The sequence below is a fragment of the Hippichthys cyanospilos genome, chromosome 1 (genome assembly GCF_059441005.1).
Source record: "Hippichthys cyanospilos isolate Australia breed blue-spotted pipefish chromosome 1, RoL_Hcya_1.0, whole genome shotgun sequence".
NCBI classification, from domain to species: Eukaryota; Metazoa; Chordata; class Actinopteri; order Syngnathiformes; family Syngnathidae; genus Hippichthys; species Hippichthys cyanospilos.
Genome location: NC_142369.1, coordinates 32,343,519 through 32,355,964, shown reverse-complemented (window position 1 = coordinate 32,355,964; position 12,446 = coordinate 32,343,519). Strand labels below are relative to the sequence as shown.

Below are 12,446 nucleotides of genomic sequence, written 5' to 3'. Positions count from 1 at the left end.
ATATATACTGTATTTAGAATCTACCTGTGTTAGTCTTTTGAAACTTGATGTTCCCTTTAAAAGGTCAACATCATGCATTTTAAAGGTTTGTAAAAAATAAATAATAAAAGTACAAAATTGTCCTCAGCATCTCAATACAGGACAAAACGTTGGTGTGCTGGTTACCAAATACCATCTGTGGGCATTTTACCAGTTTATTCCATGTTTCATTTGATTTAAAAAAAAAAAAAAAGTGAATCGAATCAAAGACGTTCAATTGACCATGGATGTGAATGTGATTGTAAAAGGTTGTATATCAGCATGTGTCCTGATATTGACTGACGACCAGAGCAGGGTGTACCCTCCCCCACTCGCACAAAGCTCCAATAACTCGCGAGCCACATGAGGACAAGTAGTATGGGAAATGGACAGATAAATGGTCTAGAAACGTTCTATTTAAAGACACAAACCATGACGGTACGAATTTGGAAAGCAGTTCAACGATACTACCCGAACTGTAGGCTTACTACAACACCATTGACAAGATTGAATGACAACATTGACATTGCCTCCTGGGAAAGTAAGAACTGCCTTGCAAACGTGACATGACCCAAAAAGTATCATTAAGATGGATGAACACAGACAACTATTCACACAGGAAGAGAAAGTCAGTGGCCATAACTAATGATTGTATATTTCAGTAGTGCCATCTTAAACCTAATCAATAAATCACCCAGCCCCCCAAAATATTTTAGAAAGCTGTTTTTTAAAGTTATATTTGAACTAAATTCAGGTCATTAGTTCATGCTGGCAGTTAAAGACTGCAAAGAGTGCAAGTCTGGTGCAGATTGCAGTCTAAATGTGCGCATGGGTGGAGTATTCCCACTTTTGATCATTTTCTAGATTTTGCAAACAGAAGAATTGGGTGCAATGGGGATTTTGCGCTGCTCTACGCCATGGTGTGACGGAAGTAGCTTAGTCCTGGCCAACCCTGGCATTATCTCTGATTTGCTCTAAAAATCAAAGTGTGGGGAGCATAGGCTGAGTTTGACGTTGCGCAAGTACAAGACTCGCTCGTTCGTGCAAGAAACATTCGCACACGTTCACACAGCTGTATCCTCTTATGGATGATGGTTGTGCATGTCATGTCAAATTGTGTTTCATTATTTTCTGCATTTAATTAACGTATTTCTCAGAGTACAAGGAGAGTTTTTCCTTCCTCAATTTCAAACACCACATTAGGAGGAGTTGACTTATAACCGCATAACACAAAGTAGACTTTTTTTTTTCCAGAAATCTGTGTTTGAATAACTTTAATTCGAATGTGAAATACGTACTATCATGTCATTTACAAGGTTTAAAAGTATTTTATATACCTCTAATTCAATGTAGTATGCATCCGTCTTAGAGCATTTGCACAGAATATCAAAAAATGCACTTTCGTCAAGAGCGGCCTTATTGCCTCTTTGTTGTCAAACATAATCCTACGTGGATAATTTTTCCGGTGGACTTTGATGCAATATGAAAAGGAAAAGATAGCTTGACTTGTCTCTTTCAGCCCTTGGATGTGCACTTGAACTAGCTATGGATGTCAACAGGTGGGGGGAGGGGGTGACAATCAATCAATCAAATTTTATTTGTACAGCCCTGAATCACCAAAGTCTCAAAGGGCTTCACAGGTGAAAAGAGGTCATGTTGAGAATTCTTTTGAAAAAAAGTCAAAAAGTCATAAAGAGACATCTTTTCGTTGTAGGTAGACAACAGCATCCCCTGCTCAAAGCTACCAGAAGGGGGAGGAAAAACTAAAAAACCCCAGTTTGGGGAAAATCAGAAACCTTCAGAAGGGACCTAGCTGGGAGGAGAACCTTTCCAGGCTCAACAGGTTGAAGTGGATGCTGAGTGTACCAAATACAGACAAATACAGATAAACAATACAGACAGCTACAGATACACAATACAGATTACAGAAAACATAATGTGCCATATAATGCAATGCAGGCGAAGCCATTGGGCAGGAACCTCCCCACAGTCCAGCCAAGAGGACCGCGGGGGACAAACGGTGGAAGAGTAACGTGGATGTTTGCGCAAATGACGAGCAGGAAGGAGAGGACGTCCGGGAATTAAATGGGAGGTGCTATTTGGCGTGTCAGGTAGTGTTGTCGACTTTTAGAGCTTTTCTACAAACTAATTTTCAGCTGTCAAAAAAATAAAGCATTGAAATTTTAAATATTTTTTGTTGCAACATTAATTTCTGCATTTGCGTCTACGCGTACATTGCCTCGCACTTGTATCGTTTCCGCCCCACCCCCTCCCCCCATAACCGCCACAATATGTTCTTTGATATAAAATAGAGCTGCACGGTTAATTGAATTTTAATTGTGATCGCGATGTTGGCTGCCACGATTATTTAAGATGAAAATCGGCGATATTTACATTTAAGAAGCTGGCTACGTAGTACTGTACAGTTTATGTCAGATCAAGCAATTTCAGCCATCCCACCACCAGGTGGCAAACGCAAGGGACTTCATTAAGCTTCGGGCAGAAAACATGGAGGAGGAGTTTTCCAGTGAATACGTAAACAACCTCTGGCGATCGCACACACAGAGGTGAGCAGTCTGGGGGAAGAATTTCGATCGTTTGAATCTACTAGTGTCATTTGTATGCTGTAGAGTCCATTTACCTGTATGGGAAAAAGTCGGCCGACTGCGAGGAAAGCCGCACGTAGCAAGTGCTGCAAAATACTTGACGGCAAGATTCCACGCGTCGAGTAGGACGCGATGGAAAACGCTGAATTTGGATTTGCTGGCGCGCTACAGAGATATCAGGTTTCAATCCCACCTTAAAAGCCTTTAGATGACAATGTTTCCCACATGTTTGCATGCTAAAATCCTCTGCTTTTCTCAGCTCCTAATATAACGTACATGCAGTCAATTGAAACCCATTTTGAAAAATCCGATCTCTCCATACTCACTTTGAGTGATTGTGGTATTTTTAGCTGCCTCTCTTCAGCACCAGTGTGAGAGTGAGTGGCAAAAATTGGAATAAATTGGGTTTGAAATGAAAAAAAAAAGACATTTTGATTGCTAAGTCCATATTCACTTTGAGTCATTCTGATACTTTTTTCCTTTTTTTTTTCCTTGCAAAAAAAAACTTTACGGCTGTTGTAGGTGTTATTACAGGTCGGTTGTAGTATGTGCTTGGTTCGAAGTAGGCTTCATATTTTTCATTGGTTTGCAATCAGCAAGTAAGTTAGGTGTGTTGCCCTGTGTTTTTGACATAATTATTACTTTATTATTATTTTTCAGTATCAAATCTTGAAGCTATGTTTATATATACTTCTTGTTTAAAAAAAGTGCAATAAATAGATATGTTTGACCAAACATGATGAATAATCGTGATTAATATTCGTGATCGCAATGTTGACCAAAAAAAAAAATCATGATTATTATTTTGACCAAAATCGTGCAGCCCTAATATATGATGAAAAACTACATTTAAAAGTACCTTAATTTCATCATTTTGATAACACGCACCATGTGTTTTAATTGAACATCTATGATCTATGTAACCACTAAAGCCAGGGGTAAACTTATACTCGCATTTTTGTCAAATTCACCCAAATTGAAGTGAAAAAAAAAAAGGGGGGGGTGACTTATAAGCAAGGTCAACTTACACTCTGAGAAATTCGGTACTTGATCATACAGATGTACTGTATATATCATGTCTGCACTATAAAATAATTCAGGAGGTTTCTCACAGTCAAATGTCGACTGCCCGACGCGCTTTGCGTAACTGCTCCCCTCCCCTACTTCAAGCTGGGCAGTCACTCGCGTACAATCGAAATATCCATCCATCCATCCATGACCATCACTCATTCAATGAATTTATTTCCAGAATAAATCAGATGGATCGACTATGTCCTACTTTCCCCTCATCCCCAATGGTTGTGTCACTGGGGCGGGCATGGCGTGCTATTAAAACATTTTTGAAATGATAGTGAATATAATTCATTTAATTAACCGATTTGTACAATAATTCAGGGGATTATCCTACGCACACTGCATGATTTCAAATGGGGACCACCAACAAGGTCGGTCTGTTATGGTCATCTTAGATCAATTAACAAAACGTCTTTCCATAGAAAACATATACGTTTTGTGTCCAAATAATTGACAGTGGCTAATTTCCCCATGGCACACCAATGCGCCACACTGATTGGGAACCCCTGCACTCTCGAAAACAAGGACATTTTCTTCTCTCAAACTCCATCCAAGCAAGCGAAGGGAAGTCGGCGAAGAGCAGACGAGGGACTCAACTATATTCAAGACACACACAATTATACTATGGAGGGGATCCATTATTCATCTCAGAAACATTTTTCATTTAAGAGTGGGCTGAATATGAGCAATGATGAATGCATTGCCCAGAATGCAATTTGTATGTAAAATAACAGTAGATTGCAGACTATGTTTTAAGAGCAAATGGAGTTTGTTGCCATTTTGGTACAAAATACCATTCCTACAAATGGGAAGGACCTCCTAAAATCACTTAGCCTATAGCTATGTGCTTTGCAACGTTTTATGAAGGGTCACAATGAGTAGCTCAAGTGATGAATGAGCTGACCAAAGTATTTTCCATTAATCTTGTAGGGCTGAGTGAGTATGGGGCAGAAATGGATTTCGATAGAAAAAAGGATGAACAATTTATTGGTTTTGAAATTTCTTATTTATTCAACTACCAAAACTCCAACAACTCAAAGTTACCGTTATACAGTGAGAATTAAAAGTTTGACCACCCCAGGTAAATAGTTGTGTTTACATGTTTGTGCAAAAAGACAAGGAAGGACGGTAAAATCTCAAACAACTCCAACCCAGATTACATATGAGACTTGCCTATATGCCATGAAAACATTATTTCCATTATTTACACTATCAAAATAGTAGAAAACAAAATAATGACGTCTGCATAGATTTGGGCGCCGTGCTGTTCACGTCATCTGGAAAAACAGGTGATGTCAATCTCAACTTTCTGATTTATCAGTGGATCATTTTCCAATGCTGTACGAATGAGAAAAAGAAATATTACATTTCAAAGAAGATTTACATTGCGGTCTGCAACGCACATTTCTTTAGCTGATCCGCGTTTGTTTTCAGTTACGCCGTACGCATTTGGAACGTCGCTTTTTACACCGAGCGGTGTCCGAGACAGTGTCTGTAATGCCGCTCTTGCAGAAGCAATGCCTGCATGTTTGCTTTGTAATGAGAAGTTGTCTACTTCTATTGTGTTTTGTTGTTTTGTTGTCTGACTAAATAAAAAAGTATAAAAAAAAAAAGTATTAAAAAAATGTGATTTTACATATAATCATGATGGTCATTTATTGAAGCCTACTTAGTCGATCACAATAAAATTTCTAATAATTGCCCAACTCCGCCAGCAACTTGGCCAGCATAAAAAGTGTGATAAGAAGAGCGGACAAGCAAGGCCAATTCCGGCAGAGCTCAGTGGAATATTTCCTTGAAGCTTACCCATTTGCAGCCAGTAAGGAACAACAGACATACAATCAGATAGATGTCTATACGAGAACCTGCAAACGTACCATCACCAAGTTTGTCTGAAAGCTTGTTCCTCTCATCAGCTTTACTCGGTGCACCCCGTTTCACTTCAGTGCCTTTCAAGACATACAAAGTGCATTCCCTTTTCCCTCTATTCATAGCACAAAGATTGAACACAGCCTCCTAACACAAGACATTCCCACCACAGAGCGTGTAATACAACTCATTACTGGGCTTGGAGGGTGCAGAGGGCTGTGATAGGAGTGACAAGCACAACAGACTGGGCATGAGGGGGGGGCTACACAAACATCTCAATCATTCCTTCCAACCAGCAGAGCTTTAAAACTAAAGCAAAGCAATTGATTTTTGAGAGTTCTCTTATAAATCCTCTTATGGTAGGATTGAAGAGAAAACAAAACACACCATTAACACATTGATCTGAAAGCGTCTTGAATCTTCCCAAGGATATCACTACTTATGATTGATAGCATTCAAAGACTAATTTGTGTCTTCACTGACACTTCTCCTGCCTTAACAAAATGTGTTGTGGACCCACTAGCAAACTGCGGCTAGTCGCTGACAGAGGGAGGTGAGGGTGGGGGGACCAATGTATCTGGGTCAGTCACATTGATTTCGGTGCCTGACCTGTACAGCACCACTATGGGGGTCACATTTTTATGCGCTGACATTGACCACTGGGTTCTGTTTGGTTCTGGAGAAAGCAGTGGGTGGGGATCTGTGTTTATATGGTGGGGGACAAAATAGGACAGAAAAATCAGCCCTCAATTCACTGCAAGTGACCTCATGAACCTTCCCCTACTACAAAAGGCAAAGTATTTCACACATTAAAAAGACAAGAACTTCAGAGTGCTAGTTTCAAGCACGCAGTCATGACGGCCACAGGTGCAGATTTTTTGCTCAAGCATAAAGAATCCCTTTCCCGCAACGTGGGCTTACACGGGGACCCGTTTTTGAATCGAGTTCATGTTCATGTCAACAAAAACAAAAAGCAGTAGCACAAACACAATAAAAAACATAAGTTTTAAAACATTGTTTGGAAAACGGCTAAAAACACCTTGGGATCCAGGAGATGGGAAAGAATGTGAGGGGTTGTCAACATCTCCTTTTTGTTCGTGCGTTTCAGACTGAGGGGAGCAAATGGGCCTAATTCACACAGGCTGTGTTGCAAGTGTCTTTGCTGTCTAGCAGTGTGAGCAGGAATTAGATCTATGGTTTGCAGCCTTCATCCCTTCCCAGACAGACTTGTTCCGGCTCAGAGGCACTGCTTAATCCGCACCCTTCTCCCGCTTGCACTCCCGGAAAATGACTTCACACAGCTGCATCAAACGCTGTAGAGCGATTCTCAACTGACTGAATCACCCGTCCAAAAAAAAAAAAAAAAAAAACCCTTAGCGGGCCTCCTCCAGCTCATTTAACATAGCAATTTCTCCCCAAAACAGCAAGGAAAACAACGACAGCCTTACTTGATTAAGGGCCATTTTTTTTTCTCTGGAGAAGTGTCAAAACCAGTGAAAGGAATTCAAAGAACAGGAGGTTTGTGTAGTGGTAAATTGTGGGTTTCAATCCAAAAATGACTAGTCAAGGACTGAATGACTCCAAAAATCAATGTATGGCATTTAACCTTTCAGTCGTCAATTCATAGCATAGGTCAGGCCAATCAGGTCTCAAATACAATAGCCACTCAAAGAAGAGGGTGATTGTTTTTAATTATTGGGGTCAGGAAGGTTAAATTTACAAAAATGGTGTGTTCGCTTCAGTTTAGAGAACAGTACGAATGGAGATGATGGATGTAAAGATATATGGATAGATGATGGATGATTGGATGCTCAAAAAAACAGTAGCAAGAAGCGCATGAAAGTATTTCAGCAATTACACCGCACACCTTTTGTCTACTTTTGTGCTTTTATAACTGCCAAAAAGGCTAGTATGTTGAATTCAGTGTAGAGCACATTTAGAGAGAAAACAAAAGTGGTAGAGCGCCAAACGTAAAACAACATGAATCAGGTGAATGTCTGCTCCGACTGAAACATTCATAATCAATCAACTGGTACAAAACGAAATGCACTGTACGTCTCAAGAACTCCCTGGGAGGTGGTGAGAAAAGAAAGTGACATAACAAGAAGAGGAAAATGATTAAAGCCTAATATGGCATAGTATAGCAAGAGGGGAGCGAGGCGATTTATCCCTTCACGGCCTTTTGACACTAAATTAAACTGTTGAGTCCATTCCCCCGTGCCAGCTAGTTATCTTTCCAGGCTAATTTAACATTATAATTTACATTCCATATAAAATACATCCTGATGTGATGCTGTCAAGGCTGTACATCATTTGCAGAGCATGCTCCATTTTTAGAGAAAAAGACGGAATTAGATCATATTCATGATGCAATTAAACACTTCAGTGGGAATCGATGTAAAACCGATGAGCCCTGAAAACAATGCATATGGCTGAGAACATTAGAAGACATTACCTACCCTTGGTTCCCTCACGCCGCAGATGCAATTTAAAACCCTCCACTCCACTCCACTCTCCATCGCTCCAGATTCATAACACATGGCGATAATAAAACATTTTTTTCTGAGAATTATTCAACTACTAAATTGCCCATGGTAACTGAGTATCAGATGAATGTGATGTGAATTATTAAGTGGGGATACTGTTTGTTCACACCATGGGTGGAATTATTGGCCAAATGAGGAGCACGGCACAAGAGGGGCCGGTTACAGCAAAAACAGATCACACATTAAACGCCGGTGTTGATGTAACATGTCAAAACTCCATCTGCAGCTTGAGCCTCCAGCTGAGTTGATGGTATCGACCAATTTCCCAAGAGGAGCTGTGGGAGATTTCTTACGGATCCAGAGATGAGAACATTATATTGCGTTGCTGCATATTCACATGTAAACCAGGTACCTCTAACAGTCTTTCTGGGAGAGAAATCACTGAGAGAACAAACCGATACAACACCACCTCACTGCATTTTACATAATCCGCAACCCAACGCAACAGATCGCTTCAACTACCTGTCACCAGTGTTCTGCACACGCATCAGACTTAACTCTGACTAGAGACAAAGCTTCGGCGAAAGCTGACAAACAACAAGCAAAACAAATTTGCAAAACCAAGAAAAAAGGAATCCAGCCACAGTCAACCAAGAAATGACACACATAATAATATTCAGACTGTAAACTGTGACATGAGCCGGTATACAGTAATTTCTAACCGGTTCTGACAGCAAGAGTTGGCCTTTCCAATTGAAACAGCAATTATGCTAATGGTCCTTTAATCTGTCCTTTGGTTGTGGAGGGGAGCAGTCAGGTCAGCCTAAAGTATTAAAGTTTGTAAGCATACAGCCAGGAAAGTTAAAACGCTCCACACACACTTCAGCATTCTACATAATCAGGGTACAGGATGCAGGCTATGGTATGATTTTGAAAATTAATTAATTAAATTTATACATTAGAAAAAAAGATCACTTATTCATGAAAAAATAACTTAATAACTTGAAAAGTTACTCCCGTATTTTTAAGGAAATCCTCAATTTACAGTGAAAAGTTCATTCATATTTTAAAATGACAAGAATCTCACTGCATCATGCTCTCTCCAAATGAACTGTACCATAATGTATCTTAACATTATCATATTCCCACAAAATCAAACCAAAACAAATTGCTAAAATTTTAAAATAGACCATCCTTAAATTGTAAATCCTGAGGAAGAGGGAGGTAGAAAGCAAGTATACAGAGCACATACCAAAACATGAGAGAACAAATGCCACGGCTGTGTACCCAGTCATTTGTACTCGGCTCAGGCACTTCTGGCCTAATCCCAGCTATGCTTCTTCTCTATTTATTATCACGGATAAGGATTCTCCTTCACCATTTCATAGGCCATAGATCCGCGGGTAGAGGGAAATTCATAGCGAGACCTACTCCGGCTGTTCCATCTGCTGTCAACACACTACACAGACTTTACCCCTACGGAGTCGCATCGATACAGAGAAGTGGCTGCCGTTTGCGTTCTGATTGTCTTGGTTTATTCTTGTGGCTGTGCCTTTTCTCCTCAGCTCGCAGCTCTAATCAGACCACCGAGCTAGGACAACAGAGCCATTGTCTGTGCAAGCAGAAGCCGGTGGATCTGTGAATTCCTTCCTTTTCCCTTCTTAATTAGTCTAGCGGCACATTACGGTTTATACTTGCGGGTATTGTATATTTGCTGAGAACAATTACAATATGACAAACGATCCGTCATTGCCATCTATCAGGTCAGAGCTGACAGGAATCCTATAGACAGGGCAGCCATTCGTCCCCTGCTCCTGATCTCTGGGGTCCCATGCTTTGGTCTCCATGACAACATGCAAGCCACTTGCCACGCTTGCCACTTCACAGTGAGAGATGAGCGTCGTGAGTGGCTTTGAAAATTAGCCTTTGACACACTGTTCCTCTGCTCTTCCACCCTCCTTGCCTACAGTCCAGCCCCTTCGGGGGCCCTCAGAACATTCACAGCCCTGTTTCACATTCTGGCCTACACACACAAAAAGCAGACACATCTGCAGGGCTTAGCATAAACATACCATTCCGCATGCATCGCTGAGTGTCAAATTTATTGAGCCTCTGCTATATGATTCTCAACATCTATCGGGCACTGAAAAAGGGGACTGACTACAGTGGCCCGCATGCATAAAGGTGGTATGGACATAATGCACAAGTTAGAGGAAGGACAAAGAATGTGAAACTGAGAACACAAAAGGATTTTCTGTTAAAAAAAAAATATTATATATATATATATTTGTTATATTCAGTGAATCATGTCTCAGTTTTTGCCATAAACATGGCACTACAAAATTAATCCAAACAGCTGTTTTCCACTCAAGTGACCTCCACAAATCAATGTAAAGATGATGTGATTTGTCAAATGGACTTTCACTTAGAAAGCGCTTTTCTACTTTTGGTGCTTTACAGTAACTAGTCATTTACCTACTGATGACGCAGCATCACCAGTTGGTGGTTGATACTGGGAAACGACCACCCTACCACTGAGCCATGCCGCCCCATGATCAAGTTTGCTCTTTTTAGAACATTATTGTCTATTCAACAGTTTTACTAAAGCAACAAATGCCAAAAAGAGAATAGAAAATGCCCATTCATGCAATTTAAGGAAGAAATGCTATATTCAGGGGAACAACAGTGAACTTTTTAAAATCTTTTTTTCATGATATATCTTTCAACAATGTAATTTCAGATACAATATTTGAGGGAATTTGAAGTCAGACCAGTGTACACAAAAAAAGTGCACTAATTGTTTTTAAGCTACATACTGCACTACGATTTGAACAGAGCAGCTTCCTTGCCTTCCATGCAGCCCTTGAGCTACAATGAGTCTGACACCCATAATACTGACCATTTTCATTCAGTTTAGTAATTTGGTTTTACTCTAAACGTCATACAAGACTCAAAGTAAGCAAGGCTACTAATACAAGCATACTCAGTTTTACTATATTCAATTTAACATGAATCTCAGACACACCTCTTATGGATTCTACTTTTACCATAAACTGGTCTTGGCAGCTTTGAATCATGATTGAAAGAAACAAAGCTGTGAAAATGCAGTACTCTGTCAGAAGCAATGGTTTTACAGCGTGTGATGAATCATATTTGGAGAAACATTAAAGGGAAAGGAGGTAAGGATGTCAACTGATATAACCCACCACTGACATCAAGCAGAGCCAGCTAGCTCATTGATGTGGCAGCGTCTCATTTTCACCAAGCAGACAGTTTTGCAGCGCCTTGCGGTTCTTAATTATCTCCCGACTTTGTCTAATTCAATCAACACAACTCAGATCTGGGTGCGAAATGGCACTCGCATCCCCTCAAGCTCAGCAAGTCAAAAAACACTGAATAAGTGGAACAGGCAAACTGACAAAATGGCAAAGCACATGAGAAATTTGAGCTATTTTATCTCCCGGACTGAGACCTCATCCACAGAGGCGAGGATGGGGGAAGTTGACAGAGAGACCAATCAGCTTTTTGTTTTAAGTTACAAAGCTGCGTTCAGCGAGGGACACCGGAGTCAAGCGCTTTGATGGAACTGCAGATGCTGCTACAGTATACTGAGTGAGCCGTGAGGGGTCAATCACTTGGCAGGGTTTCCTTCTCAGGTCCGCACCTTAGAAGGCAAATGCCGGAACATATAGCCACTAACACAATGGCACCCTAAGGTTTCAACCTGGCTGCTAACTATTTTAATAGCCCACAACACCAGACAAAACAATAAGCCACCGTTTGGCCATATGGACATGCACATGTGCAGTACATTTAAAAGGTCTTTAGGGATTCAACTTTTTGCTAATTGGGAGTTGGAAAAATAAGCCATATAATGAGAAGCAGTGGGATGGCTGAACTGAACCCATTTCAAAAAATCCCTTATCCACTCGTGCCACCCATTGGCCTCCGCCTAATTCCGAGAACCGCAGCATGATTACATTTAGACTGTATTAGCTCAAATAGCACAGAAGTCCCACTCTCATTGTAAACCCTTTACTTTGCCACTAACTGCCAGATCTGTTTTGCACTTACTACACACTGCCAAATCTAACAATGGCAGATTAGTGAAGCCCGTCTCCTGTTGCAGCAGAGGTTAATTTAAAGTGACAGGGCTAAGTCGGCTACAATTATTTATGCAGAGAGATATTATGGCACTTTGTTACATCGGATCATGATTGGATTAAACTGTTTCCACAACAATGAAAGATAGATTCCAATTTTCAGCGGTGGTTGATAGCAATCCTTTCTGAACAAAAGGAGTGGTACACTACCTTTTTATTTTGCTTTACCTTTTGTTGTTATCGAAACGAGGCACACATAATACTCACTGACTATATAAACAACCTTCCCC

At 40.5% G+C, this 12,446-nt stretch overlaps 1 protein-coding gene across 1 annotated transcript in view; it reads right to left on the bottom strand.

Moving 5' to 3' along the window:
• The window catches only part of cux2b (cut-like homeobox 2b), a 119,784-nt gene that overhangs the window by 87,127 nt on the left and 20,211 nt on the right, over positions 1-12,446 (bottom strand). The gene's annotated exons all lie outside the window — the stretch shown is intronic.